The 24177-nt window shown below is 46.9% G+C and overlaps 1 protein-coding gene across 7 annotated transcripts in view; it reads left to right on the top strand.

Moving 5' to 3' along the window:
* Positions 1–3565: 3565 nt before the first annotated feature.
* Positions 3566–24177, top strand: part of AHNAK2 (AHNAK nucleoprotein 2) — a 61490-nt gene continuing 40878 nt past the window's right edge. For 3 of the 7 annotated variants that reach the window (XM_082216339.1, XM_082216338.1, XM_082216343.1), the window contains exon 1: positions 3569–3962. The gene's annotated coding sequence lies outside the window, so the exon portion shown is untranslated. Of the gene's footprint in view, positions 3963–24177 lie in introns of all 7 variants that reach the window. The other 4 variants (XM_082216342.1, XM_082216341.1, XM_082216340.1 and 1 more) reach the window with 2 other exon arrangements.

Here is a 24177-nt window from a genome sequence, read left to right as displayed (position 1 = left end):
TTTGGAGGGGAGGGGGAGTCTTTCTCATCCCATGGGCCACATTCTCTTTTGGAAAACCTTCCAAGAGTCACATGACAGTGATGGCTGCACCCAGAGGCCAAAGTGGGCAGAGCCGTAATTATAAGTTTTGTGCAGTAGGCTAGTTTCTGCAAGCAGACACCTACACCTCCCCACGCCCTTCGCTCTCTCCATCCAAGCAAGGAAGAAGCATCTATGGGTGGCCATCTGCCGTGGATGCTTTAGCTGAGATTCCTGCATTGCAGGGAGGTTGGACTAGATGACCCTTGGGTGCCTTCTGTTGTAAACAAAAATCTGCCCTTTTCCCCTTATGGGGTATCCAAGAGCCCATATAGAGTCCTTACGTAGGTTCCCTATTGATAGGAGAAAATAACAGAGGCCAAACTTTTATCACAAATTTTTTATCTATCATTTTATCATCACAAACTTACCACACAGAAAAGGTGGGTGGTCTAAAACAGAAATATGAATGTTGTTTTTCCTGTCTGCCAGGTTATCTGATAATGCCTTATCTGATTGCCTTTCCTGGTATTCTGTCACCCATTGAAATGCTGATTACTCAATTCCTGAGACAATGGGAAGGTTCCCTGACCCCCCTCCCTCCTTGCAGAGAAACATTTGGTCAGTTTGGGAATAAAAAATGGTTTCAGGTTGATCTTCCTGTGCTGATCTATGTACATGATTGGTTGGTGCATTTATGAACATTTATATCTAAGACCTTAAAATTCTTATCACAAGTCCCACAAGACTTGGTTATCTCTTGATATTGTAGACTTGGAACTGGTTCAGAAAAGGGAGCAACTTCTCTATAAGGACAGATTCAACCTCTGTGAAGGAAAGAGAGTCTCCCACCTCTATTCCACTGTAGAGCAGCTCTTACTATCAGAAAGTTCTTCCTGATATTTATTCGGAATCTCCTTCCTTGTAGCTTGAAGCCATGGGTTCGAGTCCTACCCTCCAGAGCAGGAGAAGGCAACCTTGTTCCCTTGAGATATCTGAAGATGGCTAAGACGCTGTTTGCTTTTGGGGAGATGTTTAAGTATTACGATTCTAGTAGTTTACAGACTATTCACTGCTTTGAATAGAAAAAAGACAAGTGTGCTAATTTTAAGTGTGCTCTATTTCTTTAGATGGCAAGGCTGTATGCACTCAGGTAATCCCCCCAAATTCTGTTGGAAGTGGTAAAGGCCTGTACAGTATCAAAGAAGGGGGGAACCAACGCCTTTCCATGAGGTGTTCCTGAAAAGTAGAACTCGGCATCAACAGAACCAACATTTGACTGTGGTTTGTGGCTCATTGATTTATGTGCATGGAGAAGCTCAACAAGATAGCTCAGTTGGTAGAGCATGGGGCGCTTAATCTCAGGGTTGTGGGTCCGAGCCCCACATTAGGCAAAAGATTCCTGCAAATTCAGCGGGTTGGACTGGATGACCCTTGTGGTCCCTTCCAATCTACAGTTCTACGATTCGCCTGAAGTATTCAGCAAAGCCGAATGTAAGCAGGTTTGGGATTTAAATCCCAGAATTCAGGGGAATCATGCCATATCTTGCCACAAACGAGCAGCATGCATGCACATATACTTGCTATCGTATCTTGCGGCCTTTTGCTCTGCCGCCATAACATGCTGGCAGATCGCACCAAACTCCTGCATTTCTAGTGTGTGTTCAGCAATATTTGCTCTGGTTCCAATCTGAGCTTCGGGTGGGACAAAAAGGCTGAGCCACTGTGCTTCCTTTGAGATGATGATCCTGAGGTTTGTTTGCTTCTGGCATTTTATCAAAGAAGTTGATCTCCTGTTTCTCTCCCCCCCCCCCCCCGCTGCACTTCCCCAAAAGGGGAATCACTGGAGGAGGGCCGGAACGAAACTTGAACAAACCAGTTTTCTACCAAATGCTAAGCAACATTTCTCGCTTATGAGTATCTTGGATGCAGAACCAACACACCCTGACCTAGACTTGCAATAATATTCCAAGCGAATGCATATGCCTGGCTGCCGGCTCCCAGTGTTAATTGAACATGAATATTCTACAGCCATAGGTTTTTAAGTCCTCAAAGTGTTAAAAAACTGCAGGAGGCACAAAATGAAGGCAATCCCTTGCAGAGTTTCCTAGGAGTTAGCCCCATTCACCATAGAATCATAGAATTGGAAGGTACCCCTGCAATGGAGGGGAGCTTTCCCTGGGTGAGCTCGAACCACCAACCTTCTGGTTAAGAGCCAGACGCACTGCCCCATTGTGCAACAAGAGGAATTAGCATAATGGGCCTTGTTTCAGAAAAAAAAACACATGGATAGGATTGGTGGGAAGCTGTTATTAGACAGGCTTAAAAGGGGGATTAACCAACATTAAAGTGGACCCACCCATCAGGGTAGGATCTTCACACAATCCTGCTCACGTTGCAATCCTTCCCATCTCTGCTCAATGTCCCATTGAGATCAGTGGGGCATACTGATCCTACCTAAGGTAAAGGACCCCTGGATGGTTAAGACCAGTCAAAAGCAACTATGAGGTTGCAGCGGTCATCTGCCGTTTGTCGACAGACAGCTTTCCGGGTCATGTGGCCAGCTTCTGGCACAATGGAACACCATGACGGAAACCATAGCGCACGGAAATGCCATTTACCTTCCCATCACAGTGATATCTATTTATCTACTTGCACTGGCGTGCTTTTGAACTGCTAGGTTGGCAGGAGCTGGGGCAGAGCAACGGGAGCTCACTCCGTCACAGGGATTCGAACCGCCAACCTTCTGATCGGCAAGCCGAAGAGGCTCATTGATTTATTAGACTACAGCGCCAGCCGCATCTTAGTTTAGGTGTGAATAGGATCATAGCTCAATTTACAGGTGCTATCAACAACAACTAGTGAACCTGTCCCAGTGGCTTCAACAGGATTTCATCATGGTTGAGCTGGATCCCAGCTAGAATGTGTGTTTTTGCACTGTCCTGGCCCCAGTTGTGCGATGGTAAGGAAGGTCTGAAACACACATATTGCCAATCTATATGATGATCCCACGCGGCCACGCCCCAAAACCTTGGGCGCTCCACCATCGCAGGCCCGCAGGTGTGTGATCCTTGCATCGCGCCAGGCAATGTGATGATGACTCATGCACGCACACACACCTGCACACGTGGCCACAACAGGTATGCAAATTTGGCAAGAGGCTGTGTGATTAGGCTGCAATCCTGAATCCTGAGTCCACTGGTGCTAAAATACCAGGGTTGCAATAAATTTGCTGGATCAGCCTGAAAAAGGATGTCTAAAGGACACCATCGGTGGCAAGATATTTAACTATGGCCCTTGCATGTGTTCTTGGCTACGTGTGTGTTTGGTGAGTACCGTGACTCATTGCCCTGAGGCCAGATTGGAAATGAATCTCAGGAAGAGAGATGTTTTGTTATGTGCGCTTTCGTTCCCAATGCATTTGCAGCCACAGGGAAACTTCTGCGCTCTCTCTCTCTCTCTTTTTCTCCACCCCTGGATCCACATTGGTGCTTGCAAATGTAGGCTTAGAGACAGAGTCCGTATTGAAATCCACCCGCCCCAGTCTTCTCCCTCCATGCCTGAGGGTGAGTCACAGACTCGGCAAAAGGCACGGAGAGTTGCTCCAGCCCTGAATGAAGCAGTCCAGCTGTTGTCTTCCTGTAGGGGTGGAGTAGGGGGGTCGGAGCTGGATATCACAGGCTGCCTGAGCTGCAATTGCACCACTGAGCGTGGAGTGGGGCAGGCCAGGAGGACTCCTGGCGGAGACTACGAGGCAGCTCTCTTCCTAACCTGATGGGAGGAACTCCCTGCTCGGCCTGACTTCTGAGATTCAGCAACAACACGTTTGTTTTGCTGAAGTTCTGCGTGCCTCACTTTGCAGAGGGCTGCTTGGAGGAGCTGATCCCGCACTGGCAGCCTTTATCTACAGAACCATTTCTGAGAACTTTTGTTTCTTTGTTTTGGTAAGTCTTTTTTCTCCCCACCTTCTCCTGTTTTGTTGGGGTATGTGGGCTTGCAGCAGCAGACTGCAAACCCAGACTTGAGCTTTTTGGTTCGGGGATGGTTAACTGTCCGCATGCACTGCGATTTAAAGAGAGAGCGTAAAGATTGCATGTCAAGCCGGACAGTGCTCCAAGGATGTGATGAGGAAAAGGTACATCAAGTCTTGCTGTGTTGCAGAAGTAAAAAAACTCCAGAAACGAGCACTTCAGAGGTTGTGGAGTTGGGCTTTTGGGTAACTTTGAGGTGAGGGGCTTTTGATCAAAAGTATAGCAAACAGTGATGACTGAACAGATTGCTTTAGGAGTTCAGAGATAAGGGACAACTCTTACAGGTGAATGATATCTGTATCAGTAAGGTTAAAAGTTTTCTGCTCAGGTTTTCTGCGTGTTAGATTCAGAAGCAGAGTCCCATCAACTTCAGTCAATTTTCTTCCAGGGGCGTGTTCACAGGGTTGTATGCTGGCAGTGAAGTCTTGTGTGTATCAGGAGAACATAGTGGCTCAGTGTGGAAGTTGAGCTCCAATGCCTTTGGTTCAGTTTTTACATATAAAGGTGAATCTATCAAAATCCAAAACAGTGAGAACCAAAGCACCTTCAAAATTTGCATTTATCTTAATTTTCTGAAGCAAATTAATTTTCTCCAACCAAATAAGGTTTGCAAAAAATGCATATATTTAAGGAAGGTGTGCCTAAATAGGAATGCATTGGTGGAAGTAGCATACAAAAATGGATTATTAGGAGAAATTGCTTGTAAAAAAATGAAGACAAAGTTGCATACATCAGGAGAAAGTCATACTAAAATGCTGGATAATTTGCAAGATGATTGGGGGGGGGGATGATTGCAAATTGCAGCACATATGCGGAGAACCAACTTTAAGATTTGGGGAAATGAGAAACTGAGAGGACGGGATCCTTTGATCCCTAGTCTCCATGTGCACAGAGCAAATAGGCACAGCCAGCACACATACACCCTAAAATATTTGAGAATGAGCAGGAGTGGTGTTGCTTGTCAATAGCTGGGGGTGAGGGGCAGACTTAGCCCCACCCACTCGCTCAGCAGGGTCTACAAGTTGCACCATGCAAATTAGTAGTTGTCATTCAGCCATTCTGACCACTGCCTTTTGAGACCATGCTGGAAGGCAAAACAGGCACTGCACTTGGATGTGGGAGAGGAAGGCGTGTCCCTCTGTATCTAGAACACTGCTGCCTTGCAGCCAGTCAGTTTAGGGCTGTTTTACACTGAGTGGCAGTAGTAGTAGAGTTTCAGACAGCCATCGTTCCCTGCCCTACCTGGAGATGACAGAACTCGAACTCGGGACTTCCTTCGTGCAAAGTGCTCCCACTGAGCTTTGGGTCCTTCCACAAGGACATGCTGCCTGTACAGTTCCTTACAATAACCAAGCCTTCCCTACACACCCAGTTAGCTTTCAATGGGAGGGGGTAGCATTGCAGCCTTCCCTTATAGAGTTGTCACAAGCACGGACTCCCCAAAGGTTTCCTACTGCCCTGAACATGCCCGATCTTGTCCAATCTCAGAAGCTAAGCAGGGTCAAGCCTGGTTAGTACGTGGATGGGACCCTGTCTGGGAATACTGGGTGCCATAGGCTTAGAAGCCTGGATAGCTCAGTTGGTTAGAGTCTGGTGCTGATAATGCCAAGGTTGCAGGTTCGATCCCTGTATGGGACAGCTGCGCGTCCCTGCACTGCAGGGGGTTGGACTAGATGATCCACAGGGTCCCTTCCAACTCTACATTTCTATTATTTCTATAAGATCAGGTTGGCTTCTATTCTGTTCTTCTGTTCTCTGCATCAATCTGTAGGGAAGTTAAATGACCATTGCGTTTCCTTGCAGGCCCCCTTTTAAAAAGAAAGGGGGGAAACTATGGAAAATACGTGCAAAAGAAATGTTAGATTTGTGGGGCTGGTCCATTCAAAATTAAACATTTGTGTGGCCTCATCCTATACATGTTGGCTCACAAGTGAGTTCCATTCAGTTAACTGGGATGCGTTCCCTAGTAAATGTACTTAGAACTGCAGACTTACAAAGTCCCTGCTGTCCCCAAAGTCAGTAAGGTGGGTGTTTGTACTTTTTGGTGCGCTGTGGATTTACTGCCTAAACCATGTTTTGATTTCAGTGCTTCGTTTTTTCTTTTTGCACGTTCCCCTGAATACTTTTCTAGAAACGCAAGATAAAATGAAGCAAACAGATATAACCTCTAGAATTTGCAGATGCTAGAGATAGGGCCTTCTCCGTGGTGGTCTCTCATCTGTGGGAGTCCTTCCCAGTGGGCAAACAGTTGGCCCTTTAGTTCTGGATTTTAAGTGGGCTTTGCAGCAATTGTTTCAAACTGCTTTTAGCTAGCTGCCTTGTCTTCTGGCGAATCACTTGGACGCGTTTTGACTTATCCCAGCGGCTCTCCTGCAGCTGGTTTGAAGTGTGTTCTAAATCGTAATGTTACAGGTCACTTGGCTGGACTTCCCTAGCTACTGTTTCAAATTATGGCCCTTTGGTTGATATTGTGCTAGTGTATGTTTTATAGCTGAATAGTTTTATAGAATCATAGAATAGAATCATAGAATCATAGAGTTGGAAGAGACCACAAGGGCCATGAGTCCAACCCCCTGCCAAGCAGGAAACACCATCAGAGCACTCCTGACATATGGTTGTCAAGCCTCTGCTTAAAGACCTCCAAAGCAGGAGACTCCACCACACTCCTTGGCAGCAAATTCCACTGTCAAACAGCTCTTACTGTCAGGAAGTTCTTCCTAATGTTTAGGTGGAATCTTCTTTCTTGTAGTTTGGATCCATTGCTCTGTGTCCGCTTCTCTGGAGCAGCAGAAAACAACCTTTCTCCCTCCTCTATGTGACATCCTTTTATATATTTGAACATGGCTATCATATCACCCCTTAACCTCCTCTTCTCCAGGCTAAACATGCCCAGCTCCCTTAGCCGTTCCTCATAAGGCATCGTTTCCAGGCCTTTGACCATTTTGGTTGCCCTCCTCTGGACACGTTCCAGTTTGTCAGTGTCCTTCTTGAATTGAATTATGTAAGCCACCTTAAGAGGGCTTTTTGGCCCGGAAAGGTGGCTTAGAGATACTTAAGATTAAATAACTAGAGGACTCTTGCAGAGGTTCTGTCGCTGTTTGTACTGGAGGAGGAGAGTCATTTTGCTCGGCTTGAGGGGAGTTGTATATTTGGCTATATATTTGTATATTGGCTGAGGTGTATATTTGTTTAACAGAAGGGGGTGAAACGCAGGATTGAAGGCTCTGCCCTGAGCCAGCTTGGGAGGTTTCAAAGCCTTTGGAAGCCAGATTTGACCCCAGGGCTTCCAGGTGCCTATCAGTATTGCAGATTCCATCAGAGCATGAAACAACAACTTCTGGTTTCCATGTAGGAATGGCAGGCCAGACAAACCCAGCCCAGCCTGCTCCTGTGCAGCTGGAGCTACAGCCATGAGTTAGCCAAGAGAAGCTCTTATTTTAACCTCTTCCTTGCTGCACTTTAGATGACTAGTGAAAGGACAGCTGCAGGGGCCAGTCTGCAAGTTCATAAAAGCATAGAGTTGGGAGCAGGGATGGGCTCAGTGCACATTTAGAGTCGAAACTATTAAACACACACTCTCAGAAGCAACACACAAACTGAAACTGAAATTCGCACCTGTCTGAATTTTTCAATGCCGGTTTCCAACCGATGTGTACAGAAGTGCATACGTTAGGAGAAAGTGTGCATTAAACTGAAACTGTCAGTGAAATTCACATACAAAATGGCATTCTATCAGGGGGAATGGCTTGCAAAAATGTGTGCGCTGGTCAAAACCACGTGCAGAAATGTGTTTATTGCGATAAAATTACACTAAAACACTGATGGATGTTTATGATGGTTTTTTTTTCTTAAAAAAACATGAATTACTGCAGAAATGTGAAATACTGAATATAAGGCTGGAAAAACGAGCAGTTGAGAGAAGTGAAATCAGCAAATCCTTCCATTTGTGGTTGGAAGGGATTTAGGGGGTGCGCTAGTCCTGGCATGGGGAACCTCAGGCCCAGGGTCCAAATGTGGCCCTCTGAAACACTCTGTCTGGCCCTTAGAACTCTCCCCGCAGACCACACCCCTCACAGGACCTGCTTCCCAAATCTTTTTGCCCAGTTGGAACATGGCCCTGAACTCGCCCCTTGTTTGGATGGAGAATAGAGGGGGCCGTGCAGAAACTAGCCTGCTAAAGTTCCCCAACCCTCAAAAGTTAGGTTAACTTTTGGTCTGGCTGTCATGACCTCAGATTTGGGTCTTCAAATATGGGTCTGCCCTGAGTAAGTTGCATACAAAGATGGGGTAGGATTTACAGCACAGAAAGGGCTGCGTCGGTGGGGGGTCCAAACCTGGGATCTAGATGTGCTTCTTCTCCCTACGCAAAGAGGTTTGCTCTTGGCTTGCTGCTCTGAGCCTCTCAGCTGCTGTACTCCATGTCCTCCTTGACTGCCTTTGACCAGGATGTGTGCTTGAAATCCCTCTTGCTTGCATGGACGATGGATGGATTGCAAGGGGGCTGTGGCTGGAAACCTCTGAAATGTAGCCTTCTGTACAAAGGTAAGAGTCACACCTGGCACCCTACCCTGCTTTTGCCTCTGGCCCTGTCCGCCACAGGCATGTGGCCCCCGGAAGCTTGCCAGGGAGGCAATGTGCCCCCCAAGTTGAGAAAGTTCCCCCACCCCTGTTCTGGGGCACCCACAGCTCACAATTGGTGCTGCTCAGGCAGGTGGCGGAATCCTATCTGGCTCAGCTCTGAAGCTGCAAGTCCTGGCGAAGGAGGAGAATACGGGGGGAGTGCACCGCCCCTGGCAGCACGATCCCGGTGGGATCCCATCACTGGTTCCCCCTGCCTACGCTGGGTGCCATGCCCTTGTGGGAGGTGCGCCATGCCTCCAGGACGCACGCCACACCCCCAGGACACATGTGAAGCTCCGCCACTGGCTGCAAGCTCCCCTGGAGTCTCCTTCCTGGTCAGTTCACCAAACATGTGTTTTACCCTCTCCAGCAATCTCTAGGTGAGCAGCCAGCTAGCAGACTGTCAGGATCAGTCAGACATCTAGCCAGCAGAACCCTGGCACAAGGCGGAAGTCTGGTATTGGAGCTCTGATCAAGCAAAGCTGTTTCGCGGCTATAGAGGACACTCCTTTTAAAAGAAATCATAGACCACAGAATTGTAAGGTTGGAAGGGAACACGAGAGTCATCTGGTCCTGCAATGCAGGAAACTTTTGCCCAAAATAGGGTTCGAACCCATGACCATGAGACTAAGAGTCTCATGTTCTACCGACTGAGGTATTCAAGATGGATGGGTCTGGAACCCTGAAGGCTGCAGCCCCGTAGGCAAAAATCTCCACCCGAGAGGATTCTGTTCATTTCTGAAGGCAAGTGGATTTCCATAATTGGAAGGGTTCTGAGGGTCATCTGGTCCAACCTCCTTGCAGTGCAGGAATCACAGCCAAGGGAGTCCTTAGCATATGCGCTGCTGGGGTGCAAAGATCCACCCAGCACCCCCAAGTCTGACAAGCGCCGCTGTTGTGAATGACAAGCGCGCCGTGTCGTTGGTAAATGAGCGCACAAAGTCGAAAGTCCTTTAGTGAAGCAGTAGGTATACATTTTGTTTTTCTAGCTTGGTCAAAAGGATTTATTATTTTGTAACAGGTAGATAGTTAAGAGCTTAGGTGACTTAAGCAGCAGGCGTCAGGCGCCCCCCAGAATTCAGCACTGGGGTGCCCCGCACCCCTTGCACCCCTTGGTAAAGACGGCTCTGATCAAAGCTAATACAAGCAGAGCTTTCATCACTGTGGCTCTTTTTTATGGAATACCCACCTTGGGGAGGCCTTCCAGGCTCTCATCTCTGCAAGGATTTAGAAGACCGAGATTTTGTGGTTATGGGCGGCTCCCAATGCGATGCCAGGCTGCCACCCACAGCTTATCATTCTGGTGGTTCTGTTTTGATGGGTGGGGCAGGAATGGTTGAGTGTAACAGATGGGAACCTCGGTGGATCTATGCCAAACAGCTGCTAAGAGTTGGTAGGCAGGTACAGTTTTAAGTCAAGAAGCTGCAGGCAGGTGGTGATGCATAACCCTTCCCCTGCCTGCCGCTTTCCTCCTATGTCCCCTTCTCCCTGCTGCCTAATTGCCAGAGCAGAACAAATATGGCTAGTAATCTGGAAAGCAAGTCCTATAAGGAAAGATGGAAGCAACTGAGGATTTTCACTTTGGAGAAGGCTGAGAAAGGACAGGCTAACCCTCTTCAAATAAGGGTTGCTACATAGGTAAAGGTAAAGGGACCCCTGACCATTAGGCCTAGTCATGGCTGACTCTGGGGTTGCAGTGCTCATCTCGCTTTATTGGCCGAGGGAGCCGGCGTACATCTTTCGGGTCATGTGACCAGCATGACTAAGCCGCTTCTGGCGAACCAGAGCAGCGCACGGAAATGCCGTTTACCTTCCCGCCGGAGAGGTACCTATTTATCTTCTTGCACTTTGACATGCTTTCGAACTGCTGGGTTGGCAGGAGCTCACCCCGTCGTGGGGATTTGAACCGCCGACCTTCTGATCGGCAAGTCCTAGGCTCTGTGGTTTAACCCACAGCGCCACCATAGAAGAGAGCAAAGACTTCTTACCTGCTTCCTGCCAAGGCAGGACTGGATCAGGGGCAGAGCTATCTGCTCCGGCACCCAGAGCGGTGCACATGCTGTGCACCTGGGGGCGGGGCTAGCTGCCGTGGGGGCGCCACCCACAGCGAGTGGTGAGCATCCCGGGGGGGTGCTGCCCACAGTGAGCGGCCCAGGGGGCTGTGTGACGATGTCACTCCCCTCAGGGAGGACATCTAGGGTGGGCCACACCAACTACACCCCCTTCCTCCACCAGTGGACTGGATCTCAGGCCGTTTCAAGAAGGGTAATTTTGGTTGAACATTAGGAGACACCCCAATGTTTAATGGGAGAGCAGTTCACCCATGGAATCAACCTTGCAGTGGTGGGATCTCCCTTGCTGGAGGGCTTCTCTTTGGAATGCTCTGGGTCGAAATTCTGTGTATCAAGCAGTGGGCTAGACTCTATGGCCTTCAGGGACCCCTTCAACTCTAGGATTTCCCTGCAAAACAGCACGTCCAGAAACTTAGCTGCGGCAGGGCAGGGTTTCGCAGGGAGAAAGTGACAGGTGGGGAAGGGTTAAGCACCCCATTCCGCTCACTGCTTCTCTGCTTCAAATCATGCCCTCCCCACTCTGCTTTTCAACTGTTCAGCAGAGAACCAGATTCTCTGCAAAATGTCTCATTCCATTCTTAATGGCCAGATTTCACTTGATTCTATCGTAGACTGCTGTGGGAGGGAATCATGTGAGCTTGACTCTTTCATTCCCCACAAGCCCTATTTATCCTGGCATTCCCATTCAGCTGTATGTTAGTGCAGGTTTGGTAGTTGATACAGAGTAAGCCAGCTTCCTTTGATCTGTCTGTGTTTACCTCTTTTCTTTTCTTTTACTGTTTTTGGTATAGCACTTTCCTAAAGTAAACTCAGCCCTGTGGATGGGAGGCTTATATAAATCTTATTTGGGGCAAGTGTGTTAAAGATGATCTCAGCCACTACTTAAAAGCAGTTCGCTGAAGATGGCTGCATTCCAGTCTGCAGTACAACTTTTCATGCAAAATGCATCAAGGGTATATTTTTTCCCCCAGTCTGGGAAGAGTGCTGGCAAAAGTTCTCTTTGGGGATATTCTTCTGGGCCCTGGTGATAGGGAATATTTAAAAATTATAGTATTCATCATCTTGTTAGGTCAGTTTTTATTCCCAGCTATGAGGTCAGTGTGCCTTTAGTTATCTTTGGCCAGGTTTGCTGTTAATCACCAGAATCAAGTCCAGCGATCAGAGGATGATACAGTGAAATATATTGGGGCCTGGTGATTGGATTAGCATTCAGGGCAGAGCAGCTTATGATTCACGAAGTGTGATGCAGATCAGGAATTGTGGATATGTGAGAAAATAAGAAGAGCCTTGCTGAATCAAGCCAACGCTCATCTATTCCAGCATCTTGCTATCACAGTTGCCAACCAAGTGTCCATTGAAACCCTCCAAGCAGGACCTGAGTGTCCATTCCTGGGTTTTCTGCAACTAGTATTCAGAAGCAGCAGTGAAAGTAGAACATGGCCACCTGGCTAAGTAGCCATTGGTAGTCCTCTCCTCCTTGAATTCGCCCATTCCTCTTTTAAAGCCATTCAAAAGCAAGCCTGATGAGGAACAGTTGAAGGAATTGGGTATGTTTAGCCTGGAAAATATTTATGGGGGGAAAATATGGAAAAGTGGGATATATATAAGATATATGTTCAAAACGGTACATTTATGAACACACACACACACACATATATATATATATATGACCTTAATTTTTTTATTTCAGTTAGAACGTGGTGCTGATAACAGCAAGGTTGCAGGTTCGATCCCCACATGGGATAGCTGCGTATTCGTGCCTTGCAGAGGGTTGGACTAGATGATCCTCAGGGTCCCTTCCAACTCTACAGCTCTATGATTCAACGACAGGATTTCCCAATCTGTCAACAGGCATTCAGTAGAACCCTGGGGCAACACTGCAAGAACAGCTATTCTCTCCCAGGCAAATATTAACTCTGCTTTGCTCTTGATGCGGTTCAATGGATGCTGTCTCCGCACCATTTAACTTGGTTGGTTTTTGGTAATGCCTTCATTGTTAACATGAAACACAGACAATAAGGCATGAGCCTCACGTTACTTTTAAAAGCATCATTTGACCTGCTTAGAGTGGATTCACTCCAACAAGGAAGCAGCGTCTGTATGAAATTCAACCCATCAGGGAAGGCCATAGCCCAGTCGGTGTATGCAGAAGGCCTCCAGTTTGCCATGGCTTTCTCCCGAAGAAACCTGGGAAGTGTACTTTGTTAAAGGTGCCAGGAACTATAGCATTTTGAGGGGTCTCCTAACAACTTCCAGCACCCTTAAGAAGCTGGGGTTCCCAGGATTATTTGGGGGATGCCATTACTGTTAGAGTGGTATAAGAGTGCTTTAAATGTATGGTGCAGATGGGACCAAACATTGGGGAGAAGGGGGGATGAAGTTTCTGCCTGTGATGAACAACAGCTGATGGACTACAGCTCCCATCATCCCTGACCATTGGCCACACTGGCTGGGGCTGATGGGAGTTCCTGTCCAACAGTGTCTGCAGTTCCACAGGTTCCTCATACCTGCTGAATTCATATTCATGGAATTGTAGAGTTGGAAGGAACCCTGAGATCACTTTCTACAGTTAAACCATGCTACATGATTGGGGTGTGCTAAGCTCATTGTGTGATGTCTACATGTGGCCTTTGTATATGTTAACCCCAGTGTGCTTGAATTACTGAAGAAAAAGTGTGCAGGGGCGCGGTCCTTTAAGAAATCCCAAGAACATGGAAATGTAGCCTACCAGCCTCTTCCCAGGCTAGTAGCTTTTGAGTGTTATTTGCAAGGGTGTATAAGGCCAGTCCTTATTCCTTTCTATGCTAAAACTCATAGGCTAGAGATCATGGGGTTTGGGTGCCAGTGAAAACAAACGACGGCACTGTCTGCCACATAATACAGTTTTAAACAAGGACTTCTGAGAGATTAAAATCTATCACTGTGCTCCGAAAGAGATACCGTTTCCATGTGACTGCCAACATTTCCTGTTCCTAGCAGAAGAGCATTTCCTGTTTCTAATATCAGCCCAATGCAGAAGGCCCAGCGATACACAAAAAATAAGCCTGGCATTTTGGAAAGAAAGACAAGGTTGGAATGTTCCCTGTAGTTCAGGAAAAAGATGGTCAGTGTATTATTTTAATAGAACTGTTTCCATTATTCCAGAGGAGCTAATTCTAGCCATTAAACTGAGCTCTTGATGAGATTTATGAACCCTGGAATTATGCACGTAAACATCAACATTTCAGGCTTCCTTGAAAGCAAACAATTGTGTCATCATTGCGCAAGCAAATATGTGTAATTACAGAATCTGTGCTTCAGGAATTCTTGAGGAATTCATTCTTTGCAAATTCCTAGACGGACCAGCCTGATCTGCAGCTCCAGGACTAATGAGTGCACTACATTCCTCCAGATATCGTGACAGATACCTCCTCAAAAACTGTCCCCTTTTTTATTTTAAAAATCTGCATTTTGGGATAAACTACAGCTAGAAATGCATAACGTGAGAGAAAATATATATTTGCAAATGCATATTTTTGCGAGAAAACGTGTATCTAAATATAATTTCTGTGCTTTTTTATTTTAAAAAATTGCAAATTAATGCAGAAACAGAATGACATAGACTTATGAATGAGCACGTGCAAAGCTGTTACAACCTGGAATTAGTTTTAGCCATCCATTGCTATGTATAATTACAGTACAATATGTGCGTTGAAAATTGCCTTCTGTCAGATCAGACTCTGCTTCTCTTGCCAATTGCTGTCTATTTTGATTGGCAGGAGCATGCCAGAGCCTCAGGTGGGGGCCTTTCACATCCCTTTTATCTGATATCCTTTTAATAGCAAATGCCAGGGAATGAATCTGGGACTTTGCACATTTAGCATAGTTACCCTGCCTCTGAGCTGCAAGCCTTCCTTCCTTCCTTCCTTCCTTCCTTCCTTCCTTCCTTCCTTCCTCCTTTTTCTTGTACCACTGCTGGCAAGATCTGGCAGGAGGAGCTGTACAGCAAAAGTGTCAATACTGATACAGTCATACCTCGGGTTACAGACACTTCAAGTTGCGTGTTTTCGGGTTTCGCACCGCGCCAAACCCAGAAGTACCAGAACAGGTTACTTCCAGGTTTCGGCGCATGTGCAGAAGTACTAAATTGTGCTTTGCGCATGCGCAGAAGTGCCAAATCACAACCCACGTGTGTGCAGACTATAAATGCCTTAATATATGTGAATATATTATATATTATATGTGAATTTATTTGCCAAATGCTGTTTACTTCTTTTTGTAAGCTGTTAGCTCTCAGGCAAGGCATGATATCAGGTATGGGTCTACCTTTTAAGTATGCTGATTGATGCTGTGGGAAAACCCACAGGGATTTACTTATTGTGCGTGGTTGGCTGCAAACACGCTGTACATTTACAGCTCCCCATCCCCCCCCAAAAAAAAAGAATAATGGGAACTGTAGTGGGTGCAGGAAACTGCAGCGCTGTGAGGGGGAAACTATAGCTCCCAGGATTGTTTGGGGGAATCGATGTGCCTTTAACGGGACTTAAGTATATGGTGTGTGCACAGCTTTATTTGTTTCTAAAGAAAGGACTTCCTTCAGCAGGCTGGCAGCCGTCCTCTTCAGGGATTACTGGCCACACATAAGGGGATGTTTTGTGTTCCTGAGAGAGGCTTTGCCCTCCCATTGTTCCTTTCAGCCTCCTCACCTTGAGAATTCTGCTGAGCCTGATTCAGCAGAATCGCCCACTAATTCACATACCAGTCTGTCAGGTTCCACGGAAGAGGTCTCCTTCTCTACTGCTAGAAGCAAAGATCACAGTAATGCAGGTGTGCCCAGTGATTGAGAGTTCAAATGTTGGCTGTTGAGGAAATGTTGTGATTCGTGGAGTCTCTGGCTCTGAAGCTGCTGCCCCAGTTCATACATTCAATATTCACCATGCAGAGCAGACTCATCACCATAGTCCAGGGGTGAGGAACTTCTTGTGGCCAGCAAGCCAGATCCTTATCTCCCCAACCAACCCCACGATGGGCCAAATTTGACATTACCTCGACACCTGGCATTACTATGACATCAAGTGATGCTGCCCTTTGAAGCCCCAAATATTGGTTCTTCAAAGTGCAGCATGGGGCTTTTTGAAAGCCCTTTTGCAAGCAGCCTCATGCGCTGTCCATACGGGCGTCCGTAGGGGCTGCCTCTCGCATGGCGACCGTACGGGATGCCGTGCATGCGCACTCCGTACTGGATGCTGCACATGCGCAGTCCGTAGGGACATTGCACGTGCATCACTGGGCCATTCGCCCTGCTCCTTGGTGCCCTGTCCCGGGTGCTGGAGAGGGTTCCTCCACCACTACCTGAGAGGTGCCAGAACTGAGTTCCGGCTGACAAAACAAGCCCTGATAAAACATTTAGAAACATTTAGGGCTGCCTTCAGATGTTTTCTTGGAGTGTCTGCAGAGCCAGAGGCAAATGTGATCAGAGCAGCCAATGTGAAGGTACCATAGACCTGGCAATCCAAAGTACTTAAGATAAAATTCAACTCCTTCTTCCTCTGGAAAGAACCTACATTCCCCCAGCCTAGGAAAGAACAAGGAAGTCTACAAGAGCCAGGTGTTACAGGCCTTGCCACAGAGCAGAGAAAGCAGGGAGAATGTGTTAGCAAACGGTTGGCAGATGACAAAATGCACACAGCAAAGAATCTTCTCCCCGGCTTGTGTTTTGATTTCTTTCTCTCTCGTCTCCTCCAAGAGCTCAAGAGTAATTTCCAGTCATTGCAACTCCCTCCTGGCTGGAGTGGAGCTCTGGCTGTGCTCAACCAAGACGTCTCAGAGTGTAAATCACTCTCCTCTCCAAGCCTCTTTGCAGTGACAAACTTCAGCTTCTGGAAGTAAGATGTCTTGCAGCCAGGAGGAGGCAAATGGCAGGCACAAAAATAGTAAGATGTCATGAAATAAAGACACCTTTATTTACGTTACCTAATCTTCTTGAATTGCAATGTTGAGCTTGTTGCAGAATTGAAAGACAACATTGGGTGACGGCAGCTGAAAGACAGGGAAATATATGTATTGTATATGCTCAGGACAGAAGTGCCTGGCGTGCTCTGGTCCATGGGGTCACGAAGAGTCGGACACGACTAAACGACTAAACAACAAACAACAATATGCTCAGTTACAGGTGTTGGTCTGCTGTAGTCGAAACAAAATACTGTATTTTTTTGCCCTATAGGATGCACCGGCCCGTAGGACGCACCTAGATTTTGGGGGGGGAAATAAAGGGGGGGGAATTATTTTTTCCTCAGGCGCAGGGCTGGGGCGGGGGAAACCTGAGCTTCCCCCGACCCCAGCCCCCAGAACAGGCAGCTCTCCACAAGCCATGGGAGCCCAACGCGAAGTCGCGCCGGGCTCCCACAGCTTGCGGAGAGCTGTACGAAACCCAAAGCCTGGGGGCGCTGAGCTCAGCGCCCCCCCAGGCTTCTGGGTGCAGGCAGCTCTCGGCAAGCCAGGGAGAGCTGCGCGACTTCGCGCAGCTCTCCCACGGCTTGCGGAAAGCTTCCTGAAGCCTGGAGAGCGAGAGGGGTCGGTGCGCACCGACCCCTCTCGCTCTCTAGGCTTCAGCGAAAGCCTGCATTCGCCCCATAGGACGCACACACATTTCCCCTTCATTTTTTGAAGGGGAAAAAGTGCGTCCTATAGGGCAAAAAATATGGTTCATAAAATTCCTTCCAGTAGGACCTTAGAGACCAACTAAGTTTGTATCTGAAGAAGCGTGCATGCACACGAAAGCTCATACCAATAACAAACTTAGTTGGTCTCTAATGGAACGAATTTTTAAATTTTGTATATGCCCCCAAATATTCTTTTTGGGGGCTTCTGCCAGGTCAGGCATTGCCAAACTTCTCAAAGTTTATTAGTGTATTAAAGGCAGGGAATGTGAACCAGGTCTCAGGTTAAACTTCTGAAATCTCCAGGTAGGGTTGGGAATGTTCCTGGTCTAAAATCCTGGAGGGCAGCTGCCAGTCAGAAGCAGCTTGTCGTGTTCATCTTAGGGGAGTCAATGTTTTTTCAGGCCTGCTCCAAATTGAAGTCGGAGACCACTAGTCCTGGGCGAGAACAAGCCCCAAAGCCACATTTATTCCAACAGGGCTTCTGCTAGAAGCCCAGAAGATACTATGAGCCACCTGCTGCGAAGCTGAAATTACGTCAAGCCACCTTCCCAGCCTATCAGTAAGGAGATAATAAAACACCCACTGTCTGCATTTCCTTGTTCTTTTGACAACAGAACAGCTTCTGTGAAATATTATTCACCTCTGGCTGAAAAAGCTCCCAGCAGTGGAATTCCAACAGGCCCACAAAGCTTGCTCTTCTGGCATTTCTTGATTTTTTTCATTTCTAAAAGCAGGTTGTACAAGTTTTTTTTTAAAAAAAGAACACTTTCACTGCGAAAAAAACAGGAAGGCATCAGGGAAACAGCCCTGTCCTGTTATTTATGGGCTCGCCTTTTCCCCAGACTGTGCTTTAGCCCAACACCTGTTTGAGCGGCATTCATGCAATGGGAACAACTAGGAGTGTTGTCAGCGTAGAGTTAAGCTGCATGGAGTTCAATTTGTCCCAGGGCACAGGCTCCAAAGAATCTGTTCTCAGCACTAGGACATCGCCCTGGGGTGTGTGAAGTGCTGAAAAAGACGAGCACCTCTGAGTGTAAAATGAATTGATAGTAATCAACCACAAGCAAAATTGTTCTCCCTGAGAGGCTAGTTTGCAGCTATGCGTTATTCTATTTTCCACAGAGGAAATCATTTGTATTTGGAAAGAGTTGCAGCCTGACAGCAACATGCTGAATGCACAAAAAGTCTCAGGTATTATTATTATTATTATTATTATTATTATTATTATTATTATTAATACCCTGCCCATCTGGCTGAGTCTCCCCAGCCATTCTGGGCGGCTCCCAATCAAGTGTTAAAAACAACACAGCATTAAATATTAAAAACTTCCCTAAAGAGGGCTGCCTTCAGATGTCTTTTAAAAAGAAGATAGCTGCTTATTTCCTTCACATCTGAAGGGAGGGCGTTCCACACGGCGGGTGCCACTACCGAGAAGGCCCTCTGTCTGTTTCTCTGTAACCTCACTTCTCGCAGGGAGGGAACCGCCAGAAGGCCCTCGGCGCTGGACCTCAGTGTCCGGGCAGAACGATGGTGGTGGAGACGCTCCTTCAGGTATACAGGACCGAGGCCGTTTAGGGCTTTAAGGGTTCAATCCTTGGTGAAGACTCTGAATCTCAGCATTGTGGGTTTGAGCCAAAGATTTTGGGCCAAAGATTCCTGCCTGGCAAGGGTTGGACTAGAGGACCCGTGGGGTCCCTTCCAACTCAACCATTGTAGGGGCTGGCGTCACCCCGGGCACAATCAAGACACACTCCTCCGCTGCCTTTAAATGCTCCCCCCTTTTTTCTCCTTTTGCTTCTCTATCCCATGAATCCTTCATGCTTTTCTAAAGAAAAGGGAGGGGGGAAGGCTTTTTAAAATGCCATTATCCAAGCTGACCTCAAAGCCAGGAGACCTCCAAGGTCAAAATGCTGACAGAACACAGTCCTGATAAAAGCTCTGTCCTCAGGAGCATTGTACACGTTGCAAACCTTTGGGAGGGCACAGAGGTTAATTTGTGAATAGAGGTTAGTGAGAAAACTGGGGACCAAGCAGCTAATGTCAACAAGGAGCTGTTGGTTTTTCCTACGGATGAGACAATGCCTTTGGAAAGTTTTCTTTCAAAAACCGAAACTACAGTTAAAAACTGATCTCATGTTGCAGAATGTGTATCTAATGGGGAATGATTCCAGATGCAGAAATTGCTTAATCATGTTTTCTTAGATTTCACCGAATTAGGTCCTCGATCAGACATAGCCAGATGCTTTCCCTTTCTTTCTCAGAACTAGCAAACTTTTATTGTTTTCCTTGGATGTAGGGTTGTTTAAAAGTAATATTTTCTGTATGCTGTAAAATGGTTTTAAGAACGTAAGAATTCCGTGGCAGAATGACAACAAAGTCCATATAGTCCAATATTGACTGGTGTGAATTATAGGCCAGAACATTGAATTATAGAATTGTAGAGTTGGAAGGGACCCTAGGGGTCATCTAGTCCAACCCCTTGCAATGCAGAAATCTCAGCTGAAGCATCCATGACAGATGGTCATCCTTCTAGAAGGGAAGGTTGCAGTAAAGCAGTAAATTGGCTTCCTTTGAACACTCTACATCAGAGGTAGCAATGAGCTGCCCTTCAGATGCTACGGGACCAAAAGTCACACCAACCTTGACGGCTGGTCAATCCAGCAGAGACTGATGGGAGTTCGAGTCCCACAGCACTTGGTTATCTCATGATATTGTAGAGTGGGAAAAGGTTCAGAAAAGGCCAAGCGAACATGACCAAGCGGGTGGAGCAATTTCTCTACGAGGAAAGCTTGCAGTTTTTGGAACTTTCTGGTTTCAAGAAAAGGCAAGCGAGAAGGGGGCATGATAATAATAATAATAATAATAATAATAATAATAATAATAATAATAATAATAATAATTTATTATTTATACCCCGCCCATCTGGCTGGGCCTCCCCAGCCACTCTGGGCGGCTTCCATAAAAACCAAAAATACAGTCAAATATCACACGTTAAAAACTTCCCTGAACAGGGCTGCCTTAAGATGTCTTCTGAATGTCAGGTAGTTGTTTATCACTTTGACATCTGCTGGAAGGGCGTTCCACAGGGCGGGCGCCACTACCGAGAAGGCCCTCTGCCTGGTTCCCTGTAGCTTTGCTTCTCGCAATGAGGGAACCGCCAGAAGGCCCTCGGCGCTGGACCTCAGCGCCCGGGCAGAATGATGGGGGTGGAGACTTTGTAACATCATTCATGACATGGACAAAGCGGACCGAGGAAGGTTTTTCCTCCCTCTCTCATAACACTTGAAGATTCAAATGTTAGAAGATTTGAGACAGATGAAAGAACTTCTTCACGCAGTGTGGAACTGAACTGTGGAACTCACATCCACAAGAGACAGTCGTGGTGGTCTCCAACACAAATGGCCCTAAAAGAGGACTGGACAGATTCATGGAGAATAAGACTGTCAATGGCTATTAGCCATGATGACTATGCTGTGCCTCCAGGATTGGAGTCAACAAAGCTTCTTCTTTTTTATAATAATATTTTATTGATTTTCCGCATTTTTAACATCCTCACAATATTCCTTTTTTGTCTCTGCTTATTAGGTTCTTTTGAACCTTTGAACTTCCCTCCTTGGGCTCTTTCTTTATCCCATAATTAACTGCATCTTTTACGTTTTCTAAATCATTATGTCAATCAAAAGTAGAATATAGTAGAATTTCACATTCCTGCCAGTGTCTTTAAATTTTCACAGTGATCTTTTACAAATCTGTTCCAGTCCTTTTCAAATGCTTGGTCTTCCTGGTATCGGATTTTCCCCGTCAGTTTCGCCATCTCTGCATAGTCCATCAGTTTTGCTTGCCACTCCTCTTTCATTGTCACTTCATCTTGCTTCCATTTCTGGGCTAGTAATGCTCAGGAGGCAGCAAAGCTTCTGAAATCACAAAAGGAAAGAGCGCTCTTGTACTCAAATTCTGCTTCAGGAAAGCTCTGGCAGGCTTCCAGAGAACGTTGAGATTCCTGGGCACAGAATTTGACAGCCAAGTTTCTCCTAGGTTCTCGAATTATTATAAATAAACCCCTCTTTACCTCTTTTTAAAAATCATAATTTAGTGGGCTGTCCCTTTCTTTTAAGGGACACGGGTGGCGCTGTGGTCTAAACCACAGAGCCTAGGACTTGCCGATCAGAAGGTCAGCAGTTCAAATCTCTGCAGTGGGGTGAGCTCCCATTGCTCGGTCCCTGCTCCCATTGATTCATTGGAGTGGCCCCTGTTTGCCCCCACTTAAACTCTTGTATACTGGGACGTGGGTGGCGCTGTGGGTTAAACCACAAAGCCTAGGACTTGCCAATCAGAAGGTCGACGGTTTGAATCCCCACGACGGGGTGAGCTCCCGTTGCTCGGTCCCAGCTCCTGCCAACCTAGCAGTTCAAAAGTGCAAGTAGATAAATAGGTACCGCTCCGGCGGGAAGGTAAACAGCGTTTCCGTGTGCTACCAGAAGCTGCTTAGTCATGCTGGCCATGACCTGGAAGCTATACGCCGGCTCCCTCAGCCAATAAAGCGAGATGAGCACCGCAACCCCAGAGTCATCTGCGACTGGACCTAATGGTCAGGGGTCCCTTTACCTTTACCCTTTCTTTTGGTCATAAAAAAAAAAATGTTCTCCTCTGTTTCTGCATTCTTCTCCTTTTTTTAATGCTCACAAAGATTTGGTGCCCCAGAGGGTGTTTCCTTTCCTAGGCCTCCTCATATTGTTTCCTCGGTTCCCATTTTTCAGCCCTCGGAGACACAACGTTGCTCATAAACATGCTTTCGGCTGGTGGATTCATGTGTAGTTCTCTATAGCAACAAACAAAACCGTGAGTCAGAAACTGGCATAGAGCTATAAACACGTTGTCCGTCCCCGCCCGCCCCCAGACATTGCCCAGCGTTTTCTTAATTTCTGTGGCATGCTGCTGAGTCCTGCTGTAGAAAATGAAGTTGCCCCTGATATCTACTCTGAGTCCCTAACAGAAGTACACCCCTTTTTCTCGGCCCTCCATCCCCAAGAGGAGGGGGAGGGGGAAACTGAGTCTGCTGAATTTCATTCTGTCATGCAATTGTTAAAGTTCTCCAGAGCCCCCCATCAGAAAATTTGCAGACGCCATGTCAGCAACATTTTAATTTTGTGTTGCACTTGAATGACTGGAAAACAGGTTCGGTTCTTCTTCCTCACCCCATCCCACCTCCTGCCCCCAACTCCTGGAAATTAAGAACAGAGGAGCCAGATGCAAAAGGGGACAGGATTCCTGCACGTTTAATAATTTACTGGCATGGCATCCAGCCAACCTAGGTGGGAAAATCACATAGGCAGTGGCATAGCGTGGGTTGTCAGCACCCGGGGCAAGGCAAGTAATTTGCGCCCCCTAACCCGTGGATTTGCGCCCCCTAACCCATGGATTTGCGCACCCTAACCCTAACCCCCAGGTGTTGCGCCCGGTGCGGCCGGCCCCCCCTGCACCCCCCACGCTACGCCACTGCACATAGGTACCTTCGGCTAGCCACTGGCCTGGTCCAGATGCAAAGTTCTAGATCCAACAGCTCACATGTTAGAGCAGATCCTCCAACTGTCCCTATTTTCCATGGACGTCCCTGATTTAAAGAAGCCATCCCACTTTCTGATTTGATCCCAAAATGTCCCGCTTTTCCTTGTTGTTGTTTAGTCGTTTAGTCGTGTCCGACTCTTCATGACCCCATAGACCAGAGCACGCCAGGCACTCCTGTCTTCCACTGCCTCCCGCAGTTTGGTCAAACTCATGCTGGTAGCGTCAAGAACACTGTCCAGCCATCTCGTCCTCTGTCGTCCCCTTCTCATTGTGCCCTCCATCTTTCCCAACATCAGGGTCTTTTCCAGGGAGTCTTCTCTTCTCATGAGGTGGCCAAAGTATTGGAGCCTCTGCTTCAGGATCTGTCCTTCAGTGAGCACTCAGGGCTGATTTCCTTAAGTATGGAGAGGTCTGATCTTCTTGCAGTCCATGGGGCTCTCAAGAGTCTCCTCCAGCACCAGAATTCAAAAGCACCGCTTTTACTTAGGACGTCCCTATTTTCATTGGAGAAATGTTGGAGGGTGTGGAGTTATCTGGCCCCTGAGCCGTCTGAAGGCAATCCTATATAGGCAAGGCTTTTTTAAATGTTTAATGTTTTATTATGTTTTTATATATGTCGGAAGCTGCCCAGAGTGACTGGGGCAACCCAGTAAGATATGTGGGGTATAAATAGTAAAACTATCATTATGGAATGGGACGTCCCTATTTTCATTGGAGAAATGTTGGAGGGTATGTTAGAGAAGGAACAAAATCAGGCTTCAAGAGCTCTATCTTTCCCCCCCTTTCCTATGCCCGCAGCAAAATCACAGTTTTGTGGTTTGGATGTTGCGAGGAAAACTTGATTTAATAGGTAGCAACTCACTATTTGGCAGATAGAGATCTCTGTAGTAGCAATTTATCTCTGGAACTCTCTGCCACAAGGAAGTGCATGTGGTCATCACACTTCCTTCCCTGGCAAAGAACCCCTTGCAAAATGACTGCTGCTTGTAAATAGTTTTAATTGGATTTTGGATAAATGTGCAATTAATTGTGGCTGTTTTGAATTTTATTTTGTTATTATCTTCCTTAGTGTGTCAGGCAAACCACTATTCTGAGTCATGCTTTTTTATAGAGCAGGGTAGGGGGCACTGGGGGGTGAATATATGCAACCAAGGTGGCAGCGGCCCCAAAAAGTTCAAAAACCACTGGTCTTGGGCAAATGTTAAATGTGTTTTCATCGCTGATGAGATT

This window comes from Podarcis vaucheri, assembly GCF_965113315.1.
Source record: "Podarcis vaucheri genome assembly, chromosome: 1".
Lineage (NCBI taxonomy): Eukaryota > Metazoa > Chordata > Lepidosauria > Squamata > Lacertidae > Podarcis > Podarcis vaucheri.
Note: the sequence above shows the minus strand (reverse complement) of the source record. Positions and strands in the feature narration are given on the sequence as shown.